Source organism: Chrysochloris asiatica, unplaced genomic scaffold (assembly GCF_000296735.1).
Source record: "Chrysochloris asiatica unplaced genomic scaffold, ChrAsi1.0 scaffold00164, whole genome shotgun sequence".
NCBI classification, from domain to species: Eukaryota; Metazoa; Chordata; class Mammalia; order Afrosoricida; family Chrysochloridae; genus Chrysochloris; species Chrysochloris asiatica.
Genome location: NW_006408682.1, coordinates 734949 through 750004, shown reverse-complemented (window position 1 = coordinate 750004; position 15056 = coordinate 734949).

Here is a 15056-nt window from a genome sequence, read left to right as displayed (position 1 = left end):
AAAGGTGACAAGGACTTTTCTCTAGAACTGGCACTATGATTTCAGACTTCCAGTCTCCTAAACTGTGGGAGAATAAATTCCTATTAATTAAAGCCATCTACTTATGGTATTTCTGTTACAGCAATTAGATAACATAAAATAACACTTGACTAAGACATAAGACTTGGAGATACTAAAAATCTCTTCCTTTTATGTTTTTTTTTTTTTTTTTTCTTCCAGTCTTGGGAGCAATAAGAAGTCTGAAAAGATATGGTCAGAGCTCTAGGATAGATGGGGTAAGGCTGCCAAGCAAAAATCCTGTAGAATAGCCCCTACTACCATGAACAGGTCATTGTCCTGATTGGAAAAAAAAAAAAAAAAAAAATCCTTGGCATAACTTTCCTGGTCCTTTTGGAGTTTTCAATTTTTCTTAAAATTTCTTCGTAATAAGCCCCCATGAGCATTCTATGTGCTTCAAGAAAAATACCAAGATTATCTCTTTGAAATCCCCCACAACAGTTGTCATTACCTTCTGAACTGACTTCTCTGTTTTGAATTTAACTGACCTAGCAGATCCCCGGAAGTCACTGTTTTAATTGGATATTTTTTAGAAGCTACCCTATAAAGGCTAAGACAAATATGTATTACTGACAGAACTTATCTACAGCTATTCATTTATTGCAATGAGCTCTGGTAGTGTAGTGGTTACAACTCGGGCTGCTAATCACATTGTCGGCAGCTTGAAACTATCAGCTATTCCATGGGAGAAAGATGAGGCTTTCTGTTCCTGTACAGCCTTGGAAAGCCTATATAGAGTCACTATGAATTGAATCAATTCCAGGGCACACCACCACTACCACCATTCATTGATTGCAGATACACGTTTAAACATATTTTGTTTGGATTATACCTATGCAGAATCCTGGTGTGGCGCTGTAGGTTAATGTGACAGACTGCAAAGGCATTTGAATTGCAAGGTTGGTAGTTCAAGCTCACCAGCTGCTCCTCAGAAACTCTATACAGGGTTACTATTGGTTGGAATTGACTCGACGGCACTTAACAACAATAACAATACCTATGCAGATAGTAACTGGAACCTTAATAGCAAAACTTTTGACATACACTTGTATTGTAATCATTTGTATCATTAGCATAAACACCTAATTAATATACAAAGTTTGTTTTAATTTGCGTCTAAATCATTTATGTGTCTACACATAATATGAAGGAGTTCAATATGTCTTAAACAGTAGCAATCACAGTACAACTTCTTCTACTACGTCATGTGCACAGTTCTTATTGAATAATTACTCATTTATCTTTCCAATTGTGAATCAACATAAATCACAGGAGAGCAATGATTTTAAACCACATTTTATTCTAAAAATATACCACTGAAATATCTTAATAACCAGGGAGGAGATAAGAACAAGAAGATATCAAAATGCACATACTTCTAATTTAGTTATTGTTGTTATTGAGTCCGTTTTGATTCATAGTCACCCTGTATAGGGCTTCCAAGGAGTGACTGGTGGGTTTGAACCACTGACTTTTTGATGAGCAATCCAGTGCTTATCCTACAGTGCCACACCAAGACTTCATTTCCTTACAGATTTTTCAAATTTAATTCAAAACCTGTACCTTCAATTAAGCAGAAAAACCTGTACTGAAGAGTAAGCACCAATCATGACTCCTCTCATGTATGATAAACAGAATCTTAGAGATACTGAATAACCTTTCAAATTTCACCCACTTGATGAATTGTTGAGTGGGATTTGAACTCAGGTACTTTGACGCCAAAATTCATATTTGTTTCTATTCTAAGTACTTTTAAGTGAGTCATTGAAATAATTTTTACATTCGGATTTCATGTTTTGAATGCGTAATAGTATTTTGTTGTTATTTTTAATTTCCACATTCAGAGCTGTTAATTTGAAATATTTCAAGTTCTTTTAAGGTGTTGCAAGGCTTAGAAGCATTTCTCTTTATTGAATTGAGTCTTATTTTTTTACTTCAAAGTTTTTATGGTCCTAATGATCTATTAGTGAGCTCTGGTAGCATAGTGGATACTAATCAGGCTGCAAAATGTAAGTTCAGCAGTTCGAAACTACCAGCTGTTCTATGGGAGAAAGATGAGGCTTTCTGCTCCCATTAAGATTTACAGCCTCGGAAACTCTGTTCAGGGTCACTATGAGTCAGTATTGACTCCACGGCACATAACCACCACCACCAATGATGTATTAGCTGGGTAAAATGGATATTTTACATAAGTCATAATAATCTGATTTGATGTTATGATTATTTCCCTTGCCAAGACAATTTTAATCATCCTCAGTCCTGGTATGGTGCTGGTTAATGCACTGGACTGTAAAGTCAGTTTGAACCACAAGGTTGGTGGTTCAAACTCACCCGACACTCCTTGGAAACCTTATCCAGGGTCACTATGGGTCAGAACCAACTCAATGGCACTTAAAACAACAATGATCTATACTCAAGTTTTTTTTTTTAAACTATCCCAAACATTTCCTGTCCTCCTGATCAAACAGCCTCTGATTACTCAGAAATATTCAACTAGATTACAGAGAGAGATGTTATACTTTACTGCTCAAACTCTAGCAAACATTCATTTTTCATGTACACATTCATTGCAATTGTTCTGCTCTGGGCACACAGACCCTGACTGACATTGATTACAGGTCACCATACCGCTTGGGACACCTGACTCAATCAGATAGGATGATAGGAATTAGAACACATAAAAAGTAAATTTAAAATGTTAGGAAATGATTATAGATATGTTTGCAGAAGAGGATATTATGATGGCATGTCTTCATATGTGTACCTTATGTGGAAATGTTTTATGGAGATATTATTCAAACAGTATAATTCACATAGTACAATGAAGCCTTTAGCACTCCCTGAAATTTCACAGGTCTAGTAAAAAGCAGAGAACAGACCTATTTCTGAACTAGGGGCATGCCTCTGTAAGAAAGATGAGAAGCAAGAGAATCAGTGTCTACTAATACTATGACTTCCAAAAAGTAAACGAAGGATAATGTTGTTTGTTTTGGCCTGTTTGTTTGAAGTATGTCCTCATTATAAATGTCAAAAAAAGAAAGAAAGAAATTGTGACCCACTTAAAAACTAATGAAATGGCCTAACCTAAACCTAACCTACTGCTATTGGGTTAAATCTGACTCATAGCAACACAACAGAGTAAAAGTGCCCCTTTGGGTTTCTGAGACTATACATTTTTGCAGAAGCAGATTGGCTTTGTCTTTCTCCCTCTGAATGGCTGGTGGGTTCGAACAGCTGACCTTTCAGTTAGCAGCACAATGCATAACTCACTGTGTTACCAGTACTCCTTCAATGGCCTGGATATGAATTATACAATTACTTTATTTACATATTAGATTAAAATAACTATCATGGTAAGTAAGAAAGAATTGCTATATAATCATAGAAACCTTTATCAAACAAAATATCAAAATGTGAAGCTATTATTTCTGCACCTATGTCTCTTTAGTTCTGAAGGTGGCATTTCCATTTCTCTAATTTATCCCCTGTAAAAAAAATCTGCACTTCTCAATTTAAATCACTTCAAAATGGCAGTTTTGGCATCCTTGAGGGACTCAAATCATGTCCCTTTGAAAAATTCCTTGATTTTTGAGACTAAGATGTCGGAAGGGTCAAGATCAGGGCTGTAGTTGCATGAGGTAAGGTTCTCCAATGAAATGCTTATAGGACAACCCTTCCAGTCTCAAAGAAGGAGCAGGGGCATTGCCAAGATGGAAAAAATGTGTCCTCAATAGAACTTTCCTCACCTTTTTCTCACCTATGGAGTTTCCAATACTCTTAAAATGTTTTCATTTAAACGTGCATGTTCTTCAAGATAATAAATCCAATTTGCCCATTTGGAATCTCAAAAGACAGTAAATATTATTGTACCCAACAATCATCTGGCAGGCAGAAGCTTTATATAAACTACAAATATAGATACATTATATACTTGGTTTTCAAAGAGGGATCAAGGATCATTTTATACCACTATTCAGGAGTCCTGGTGTGGCACTGTGGGGTAATACACAAGATTGCAGAGTCAGTTTAAACCACAAGGTCGGCAGTTTGAGCTCACCAGCCAGCTCCTTGTAAACCCTATACAGGGTCGCTATGGGTCATAACTGACTCAACAGCACTTAACAACAACAACAACAACAACTCACTTACTCAAATATAACTCTAATAAACCATAACCTCTGGACTGAATGTAACTGGATATAACTCCCTGCAGATTTGACAGGAAGCCACTATTTTTTTTTTTTTTCTGGAGGCACCTTAATGAGATTAAGACAAGTGTTTTGCTGAGAAAAACTTGGTTGCAGCCACACTCTGCAGCCATACATTGGTCACAGAAGCATATTTAAATATAAATATATTTTTTGTTCTTTAAAAAAAAAATGTGTGCATGTATGAATTTGAACCCTAGAAGCAACACTTTCCAAAGAACAATTGTACATGTGCCATTAATGCATAAAAAGCATCTGAATAATTAATAGCAGGTAATTAATCAGGGTACTAGTGTGGTGCTGTAGGATAAGCTCTGGAGTGCTGACCACAGAGTTGAAAGTTCAAACCTAAGACCTGCTCCTTAAAGCCGAATTGATATGAGTGAGAACTGACTTGAAAGCGTTTAAAAATAACAGCAATTGTTGTTGTTGTTGTTAAGTGCCATTGAGTCCATTCCGACCCATAGCGACTCTGTATAGGGTTTCTGAGAAGCAGCTGGTGAGTTTGAACCACCGACTTTGCAGTTCAAATGGCTTTGAAATCTGCCGCATTAACCCACAACGCCACACTAGGACAACAATTAGCTGGGCAAAATGTATACTTTACATAATCTTATTTGATGTTTTGAGTATTTCCCTTGCAAAAACAATGCTAGTCATCTTCTCTTTATAGTTAAAAGTTAATATCTGAAACTAAGTATAAGCTAAATCAAAATTTTTTGAATATTTAAATAAGTGATTTTTTAAAAATCAATTTAGTTGATAGTTTCCATTTAATGATCATAATTTTGACGAACATTGATTCAAATATGCAATATATATTGCATAAGAAAAATAAATGAAACACTTTTATCATTTTTGTGCCATAAATGGAAACAACCTTCACTTATTCTAAGACCCACAAAGTCATTCCTTGAAGAACAGTATGAACATTGTTGTTTTTGTTGTTAAGTACTGTGAAATCGGTTCCAACTCATAGTGACCCAGCACAAGGTTTCCAAAGCTATAAATCTTTACAGGAGCAGAAAGCCTCATCTTTCTCCCATGGAACAGCTGGTAGTTTCCAACTGCCATCCTTGATGTTAGCAGATACTATGAATGTACCTCTACTCGATTATCCAAATGAAGCAATTTGGTGATAAAGGCTTTCTATGCCACAATACTAAGTACAAAAGTAAAGAAATGGAATTCCCTGAAGTTAATACTATTATTCCCAATAATCGTCTGGTATCCAGAAGCTTTATACAAACCACAAATACATTATATACTTGGTTTTCAAAGAGGGATCAAGGATTATTTTGTACCACCTTCACACCTATTCAAATAAAACACTAAATCATGAAGAGACTGACCTGATTAAAGTGATGCTTATCTCAGAAACATGTGGAATTTATCATCCTGGAATTTATCAGCAGAAACTGACAGAATACAAATTGAGATATTTCAACAACCTGATGCAGCACTGGAGGCACTCACTCATCTATGTCAGGAAATTTGGAAGACAGCTATATGGCCAACCAATTGGAAGAAATCCAAAGAGAGGTCATGCATAGAAGGCAGAAATCATTGAACAAATTTCATTAATATCATATGAACATAAAATTTTGGCTGAAGCTAATTTAAAAATGGGCAACAGTACATCTACAGGGAATTGCCAGAAATTTCAGTTGGATTTCGAAGAGGATGTAGAAGTAGGATGAATCTTAGCTGAAAGCAGACAATACCAGAAAGAGTTTATGTGTTCTTTATTGACTGTGCAAACACCTTTGACTGTGTGGATCACGACAAAATACAGATACCATTGCAAAGAACAGGTATTTCAAAACACTTAATTGTGCTCATAAGGAACCTGTACATAGATCAATAAGCAGTTGTTAGAACAGAAAAAGGGAATTTTGTTGTTGTTAAGTGCCATCGAGTTGATTCCTAGGGTTCCTGAGGAGTGGTTGGTGAATGATTTAGATTTAGGGAATGTGAACAATGTTGTTTCCTCTCACCATGTTTTTTCCATCTGTATGCTGAACAAATAATACAAGAAGCTGGATTACATGAAGAAGAACATTATATCAGGATTGAAGGAAGACTCATTAAAAAACTGCATATGATACAACCTTGCTTGCTGAAAGTGAAGGGGACTTAAAATACTTACTGATGAAGATCAAAGACAATGGCCTTCAGTATGGATTACACATCAATATCAAGAAAACACAAATCCTCACAAGTGGACCATCATGATAAATGGAGAAACAACTGAAGTTGTCAAAGACATTATTTTGATTGGATCTACAATCAGCATTCATGAAAGCAGCAGTCAAGAAATCAGATGATGGATTGTATTAAGCAAATATGTTACATAAGATTTGTTTCAAGTGTGAAAGAGCAAAGAGATCCATTTGATGATTAAGGTATGCCTGACCCAACCCATGGTATTTTCAGTCGTCTTATGAGCATGTGAAAATTGGACAATGAATAAAGAAAACTGGAAACAAATAAATGCATTTGAATTATGGTGTTGAAGAAGAATATTAAAAGTACCATGGACTGCCAGAAGAACAAATACATTTCTGTTGGAAGAAGTACAACCAGGATACTCCTTAAATGCCAGGAAGGGAAGACTTGATCTCTCATACATTAGACATGTTATCATCAGGGCCTAGTCCCCTGAGAAGGACATAATACTAGGTAAAGAGGAGGGTCAATGATAAAAATGAAGGCCCCAAACAAGATTTATTGACATAGTGACAGTAGCAATGCACTCAAACGTAACAACAATTGTGAGGAAGGCACAGGACTGGACAGTGTTTTGCTCTGTTGTACACAGAGTTGATGTGAGTTGGAAGTGACTTAATAGTACTTAACAACAACAACAACTTAAGCTATTCAAATATGATTCTGAATTATTAAGAGACTTGCCTGATTACAGTAATGCTTATGTTAGAAACACCTGACATTTATGAAGACAAGATTCTGCATATTTTCATCTGCAGAAAAATTATTTTTATTACCAAGGAGTCTCTGTACTTCGTTTTTATGAGAAGATTTAATTATTTTCAAGTTGAAAAGTTTGAAATAATCTCTTTATTGATTAAAAAAAAAAAAAAAAAAGACTTAAACCTGAGCCAAGTTGGTCCCTCTAAAATTCAACACACAAATCTTTTAGATATATGTAATAATTCTAATATCTTGAGGAAAAATACCCTTATACATATTACATGTATATGTACAACTGTATGATGAGATGAATCCATTAATAAAATTGTAACACTCCTTTGCAATGGCTTGTTTAATCACTGTGCATGTCCCCATATTTTTGGCTCATTGCTCTGAATTTCCACCAGCAAAAATGCATTTATTTGGCTTTGATAAGTTTTCTCAAAATTAAAATTTAACAATAGTGTTCTAAAACACACAAAGATGTGCAATATTTCATACTGTATCCCTAACACTCAGCTTTAACAATTATCAGTCATTTCTTTTCTTTCCATTTCTCATAAATCCTGGCCATCATATTGTATCTCTCATAAATACTTCAAGGAGCTACGGATATGAGTTGAGCTGCTAATCTCAAGGTCAGCAGTTCGAAACTATCAGTGCTTCTGGGAGAGAAAGATGAAGCTTTCTGCTGCCGTAAAGATTTACAGCCTTTACAACCCAACAAGGACCGCTATCAGTCGGAAACAACTCCATGGTTCACAATCACCAATACCATAAATACTTCAGTCATCTATGGTGTGGCGCTGTGGGTTAATGAGCCAGACTGCAAAGCCGTTTGAACTGCAAGATCAGTGGTTCAAGCTCACCAGCTGCTCCTCGGCAACCCTATACACAGCGTCGTTAGGAGTTGGAACAGACTCAACGGCACTTAACAACAACAATCTATGGTGGTGGTTGTGTGCCTTCAAGTCACTTCTGACTCATAGTGACCCCGTATAGCAGGAGTTGTTGTTACGTGCCCTCAAGTCATTTATGACTCAGAGCTACCCTATATAGGGTGTCTGAGGAGTGACTGGTGAGCTTGAACTGCTGACCTGGAGGTTCAAACCAAACTTGAAATTGAGTGCTTATCCTATAGTGTCACACCAGGACTCCATAGCACGGGTAAGAAACCTTTTTCCTGCCAAGGGACATTTAGCCTACTGTATTTGGTCAACCATTTAATTAACTCACCCGCTCCTCGAAAACCCTGTACAGGGTCGCTATGGGTTGGAATCGACTCCACGGCACTTAAAAACAGCAGTGTGATGGCTGGAACTACGGATGCCCTGGTTTGCCAGATCAATTAATTTGCAGCTTTTATCAGGCTGGTGGAGTTCTGGTGTGGCGCTGTAGGCTAATGCTCTGGACTGTGAAGTTGATTTGAACCACAAGGTCGCCAATTCGAGCTTACCAGTTGCTCCTTAGAAACCCTTTACAGGGTCTTTATGGGTCGAAATTGACTTTACGGCACTTAACAACAACAATAAGTCTCATCGGCCGGATATTCCCGGCCTCGCTTTATAGGATTTCTGAGGCTCTCAATCTTTACAGAAACAGAAAGCCTCATTTTTCTCCCAGGAACAACTGGCAAATTCAAATTGCTAACCTTAGGTTAGCAGTCCTGCTCCTAACCCATTACTCTCATAGTGTTTCTAGTCTTTTAGAATTCCTTAATAAAATGAAAATATTTCAACACAACTATGTTATTACATATTAATATTGTTGTTGTTGTTAAGTGCCGTGGAGTTGGTTATGAATCATATATATAGAGAATTTACTGTATAGGGTTTACAAGGAGCGGCTGGTGGGTTTGAGCCACAGACCTTGCAGTTCAAACTGAGCTTGCAGTGCAGTGCATTATCCTGCAGCACCACACCAGTACTCCAAGTAATATTATAACAAACATTAAAGTATAAAAAATTACATCCCGACCAATAACTACTGAACGGCAGGCAGGAGTATCAGATTGATGATAGCACCCTCTACAAATTATACTAACCTCATTGTTTTCACTGGTCTGATTCAGGCTTGGGACATACAAGATTCATAGAAGAAAATACTCATGCTTGACCAACCCAGTAAAAAATATTTAATTCATCAATTTGACAATCTTTAGAGTGAATGAATGCCTATTTTCCTCCCATCAAACTAAAGCAGTTAAAATTATACATATGGAATTAGCTGATGTACAAAGAACTGATTGCTCCAGTCTTTGTTTTTAGGTGTAACTGAGACCAGCAAACTACACTGGACTTAAGCCTGCCTCTGCCAGACAAACATAAACGGAAATGATATTTTAATTGTAAATATCAGCATCTTGATTTTGAACTTTTGGGTTCCTGAACGGTGAGCCAATATATTTCTATAGTCTATGGAATCTTGGTGTGGCACTATAGTATAAGCATTGGACTGCTAATCAAAAGATTGGCAGTTCAAATCCACCAGCCACACTCCTAAGAAACCCTACACAGGGTCACTATGAGTCAGAATGGACTCGACAGCACTTAACAACAACGATGACATGCCACCTAGTTTGTGGTGATTTGTTGTAACAGTTCCAGAAATCTAGTAACATAATACAGGAACCATGGAGCCCCCTAAGTTTACTATTTTAATGTAGCAATAATTAAAACATCTAAGAATATATTGATAAGCAGTTATATATAAAAAAGGAGTTAAGTCATTTCTAACTCTGGTGACCCCATGTGAATAGAATTGTACTCTAAGTATTTTCAATGATTTATGGTTAGTAGATTATCAGGTCTTTCTTCTAATGTGTGTATGGGTGGGCTTGAACCTAAAATCATTTGATTAGTAGAAAAGCAATCCTAAGCTATCGTAAGTACTTAGAAAATTCATCAGTGAATACTGAGAAGACAACATACCTTAATGAAAAATAAGACATACAGACATATGTGTTATGTTTGAGGGGATATTAATATTGTACATCTGGCAGGGGCTGAGGAATCATCCTGACAGATCCCAACAGTCTATGACAGTTGAAAGTTAAATAGGACCAGACATTGATGTCAGTCCAGGTGTCCTGAGGAAAACAGAAGCTACATTTTACAGCATATGAACAACGCAGAAAGTAAAAAGAAGCGGTTCAGGAAGACACAACAGTCCTTCAGTCCTCATTAGTAAAGTATGGCATTCTAGGTAATAATAACAACATTGACAGACTCTTAAGGTTGATATTGGGAGACAGAAGGAAAACTGAGAAAGAATACAAGTCTTAGAATAAAATACAGGGAGTCAAGACAGGACAAGATAAGGACAGCAGAACCGGAAATGAGGAGCAGAATGTAAGGGGAAATAGAAAAATAACTGGGGTGACTTGAGCTTCTCCAGAAATGAAGATGAGATTGATTCCAAAATTATGGGTAAGATTGAAGCAAATGGCAGAACAGAAGTCTTTTGTTCCAATCAGATACATATTTGTAGCTAATTTCTTCTAGATTTGGGTCTTGCTTTAAGGCGCTCTGTTAAAAAGCTTAATTTTTCTGAATATATAAGCTTGTCTCAGAGCTCTTTGCATCTTAACCCCTTTCATCTCTTGCCCAGTCCCAGTTTGGTTTTGTTTGCTGAGCATTTGCTGAAGTTTTCCTTGATTTCTGGTCTGTCCTAATCTTGGATGGAGAAAAAGTTTCCTTTTTTTCTTATTCCTTCCATTATGTTACACCTTAGGTCTCCCTTGGTTTAATGCCCAGAAGTCTAGGGGTTTAAACCACCCTTTCAATCACTTGCATGCAAGAATCAAAGACACTAATACACCCTTGGAAACCCTGTACAGGGTCTCTGTGGGTCAGAACCAACTCGACGGCATTTAACAACAACAACCACCACCACCCAGAAGGGAAGACTACGCAGGCACAAAGCTGTCAGAGGATTAAGTGCAATGCCAGCCACACTTCATTTTGTTTTGAAATGGGAAAGCATTCCAAAACACACACACACACACACAAACTCCTCAAGTATTTCTTCAATGCTTCTTCTGGGCAATTCATTGTTGGGTCATACAAGTTATGCTTTCAAGGAACTTATGGTCTAGCTTGGTTTTTTGTTTTGTTTTAAATGTTTTATTGTGAATTATGTGATAGTTTACATGGGAGAACATTCGTTTTACATTCATCCCATTGTATAACATTTCATTGCCATGGTTACAATCCCCTTCATACATCATCAACCAATCAAAGGGTATATCCTACAAGGCTGCCCCTCCCCCACTTCGCCCCTTCCCTGTCATCAGCACACAGTCCCTCTCCCTCTCTAGGTCTAAAGTCCCCAGCTGCTCCATCTCTCCATGTCATCATCTCTGCCTCCATCTCAGGGATCACTGCTTCTCTGTGTAGGGTCCTGCTCTCCGCTCTTCTCCCTTCATGGTCCCAGGGACCTCCACTCCTAAACTGCAAAGTTAATCATTTCCCTCCTTGCTACAAAACGTCTACCTTTACATTTACAACCCTCACAATCAGTCCTGATAACAATTATTCACTATTGTATTAATTGTTTTTTAAAACTTGTTTGGGAAAAAACAAGTTTTTGATTTCACACATTTTGTGGATGGTGGTATCGTTGGAATATAGAAATCAGAAGTAATAGAGTTAATGAGAGGGATGAATTTTGTTTGGATAAGTAGAATCTGAGGGCTTTCAATGTCAAGTTAACAGTATCATCCAGTACATAGCTAGACTTATAAATTAAGATGCCAAGATAACAATCTGAATGCTGCATAGGTACGAAGTTCAGAAATAGTTGAGGATCTCTAGGCAGCAGGATGCAAGTAAGAGAGTGGAAGAAAATCAAGTTTAAAAAGATAAATCTTGTAAAGCACAGAGTCAGAATTTTTCCCATATTCAATATGAATCCTACTCTTCTAAGCTCTCCCCTGTACTATGTACTATATTTTTAGGGCTCCCTTATCATCAGCATTACAGCTAGATTTTTCCAATAAATGTTATTCAAAAGAGATTTAGAAGACAGAAAGAAAGCCACTCTTTTTGGTTAATTTTTCCAACAAGTTTAATGGTCTATAAGATTTTAATTTTTATGAAATATTTATATTAAAATGTCTACAGTTGGCTTCTATTTTCATAGCAAGTACAAGTATATTTGATAGGTTGAGCTCTCGTGTGATAAAGCTAGGAAGGGTTGGTTTGCTTTGATTTGGCAGTTAACTAGAACCATGGTCAAGCTAGTATTTTGTACGATTATACTGAAGTTAGGAAAAGACTAAAGTTTCCAGGAATAAAATTAATGATTCAGTTATGGTTTACTTAGATGATGATGATAAATCAAATTCTACCCATCATCCTAAGCTTGTTTACAAAATAATAAAAGTCTGTGTTCAGTAAAATATTGGCATCTGAGATTTGAATTGAATTAACCTGAATGGAAGTCTCCTGTTACATAAAACACATCTACACCTTCAGTTCTACCTGATTTTCAAAAGCATGAAGAAAAAAAAAGAGAGAGAGACAGAACTGGCCCATCTATAAAAATCTGAGAACAGTGTATCAATAGACAAGAATGGTTCTGCATAAAGAACACATTATAAGAATCAGGATATTGTGTGATATTAGGCTTATATATTGATCAGGAACCAAAATTATTACATTCAAGATAGATAAAGATATATATTTTTCTCCCAATGTTTCATTTATTTTCAGAGAAGTTTATTATGAGTTTATTTCCCTACATATTCTTTCCAGTTCCATATCAATCTTTTCTCAGTTGTCTTTATGAGATGTGTGGGCTTGAAGCCATAAGTTGCTTCAAAAAATTGGTGGAAAATTGGAATTAAAAGATAATGGGGATCCTGGCCTTTTCCAAAGCATTATAACTGGGATTAGTTGCTGGTTTGGGCTACCGTGAAATTGCACCAGGAAACGCTGACATTCAGTCACGGGAGGAGCCTGCAATTCGTCATCAACCTTTGCAGTTTGTGTCCTTCGTAGGCACCCTCCTTACTTTTACAGACGGAACTGCGATCATGATGTTCGCAAAGAGAACTGTGGGCCTGTGCCCCATGACACCTGGCAGCCCAAGAAGTGTTCCATGTGTCAAGGCTGTGCTGCTTTCCTCAGACATTTCTGTCTGGTTGTGATGGCCGTGTGATGGACGAACACATACCAGCTTCCAAGACTCCAGAATTAATACCATCTGTATGCACCATTCTTATGCTAGCTGGCATTTACCATTCTGCACTGCTCTGTCCATCAACATTTTTCTAAAATGACAAGTTTAGATGCCATGGGCATTTCCTGGTCAGTAAACACTGTAACAGAAATGTGACCATTTGTTAGTTGCTTTGAAATAATTAATCCATTCTGATAATGGCCCCTAACATTTCCTTAATGTGCCAATTACTTCCTTCCTCTGCCTCTGCCTCTGTCTCACCTTTCCTCCCCAAAAACCTACTTAAAAAATTTTTTTTTGACTTTATCTACTTTGTGCCTAAGTACTGTTTCTTGCTACATCTAGCTCTATGAAGGGGTTCATATTAATGTTTTTCTTTAATCCTATGAATTCTACCTTCATATTATTAAAGGCTAGTCCGAATGTGGAAATGAGGATAAAATATTTCTCAGAGTTTGATTACATTAATAAAGAATAGCTTTAAATGTAAGGGAAAGAAAATATCTTTAATGGAAGGGAGATGGTAGGAATAATATGTATAACAGGGAAGTGAGTAAAAAGAAGCAACGAATGGGAGAGAAAATGGATTATTTGATTGATAACAAGATAGATAGAGAGAGGTAAGTTTAGAACCTAAATTGAAGGGCAGATTCCATCATTAACAGAAAGTGATATAAGACAATGTTCCTTTTCTCTCAAGGCATGCTAAGGAGAATGAAGTCTAGTGGGGAAAAATATGTATCTAAATTTCATCAATAATATTGTTTGGTTTATGTTTTCTCCTCATCATGCTAGTATTTTAACTGTTGTAGAAGACAAAAATGTTCACAATAAACCAGGCAACAAAACCATATATAATGTAACATTCATCTTATAAATGTGTTGTATGTGTGTATTGTTGCTAAGAGCTATGGAGTCTGTTCCTACGATCTTGTACTTCAAACTGACCTTGCTGTCCAGTGCTTTATCCTATGGTGCCACATCAGGATGAAACATTGATCAAAATGTAAACTGGTTATTTCTAAGTGGTGGTTTGTGGTGATGGATTTTTTTATGTTCTGTGCACATTTATGTTTTCTGAATTCTCCATGGTGAGGATGGAGAATTGTATTTTTCATTTAGAATGTGAAGACTGTATTTGGTTTGAAACTGAAGAAACAAAACTATCCATGAGCTCAGTGTGGGTAACATACATGTGCTGTATGGCAAGATTTGTTTACAGCAGTTGGTTACTGCTGTATCTACAATTTACACTTTTTCCAAATTAATGTTTTGCAATGACCAAGGTCCAAATGGGTGGAGTTTTTCTGCAGTGTCCAATGGAAAGAAGGTAAAATGGGGGAAGGAGGAAGCAGTGAGCACCAGAAAGTGCACAAAATGAGCAAGATGGCCGAGTGTGGAGCGCTGACTGGCAATAGGGCCATCTCAGTGTTACACTGATGAAAAATAGATTCTCAATAAATGTCAAAAAAAAAAAAAAAATGGAGGTTTTCTATGAAGTTTTAGAAGTCATCTCATACATATCTAAGTGTCTATATATTATTGTTGTTGTCAGGTGCCATCGAGTCGGAACCGACTCATAGCGACCCCATGCACAGCAGAACGAAACAATGTCCGATCCTGGGCCAAGCTCAATACCACTGACACACTTGAGTCCATCAATGATGCCACCTGGCC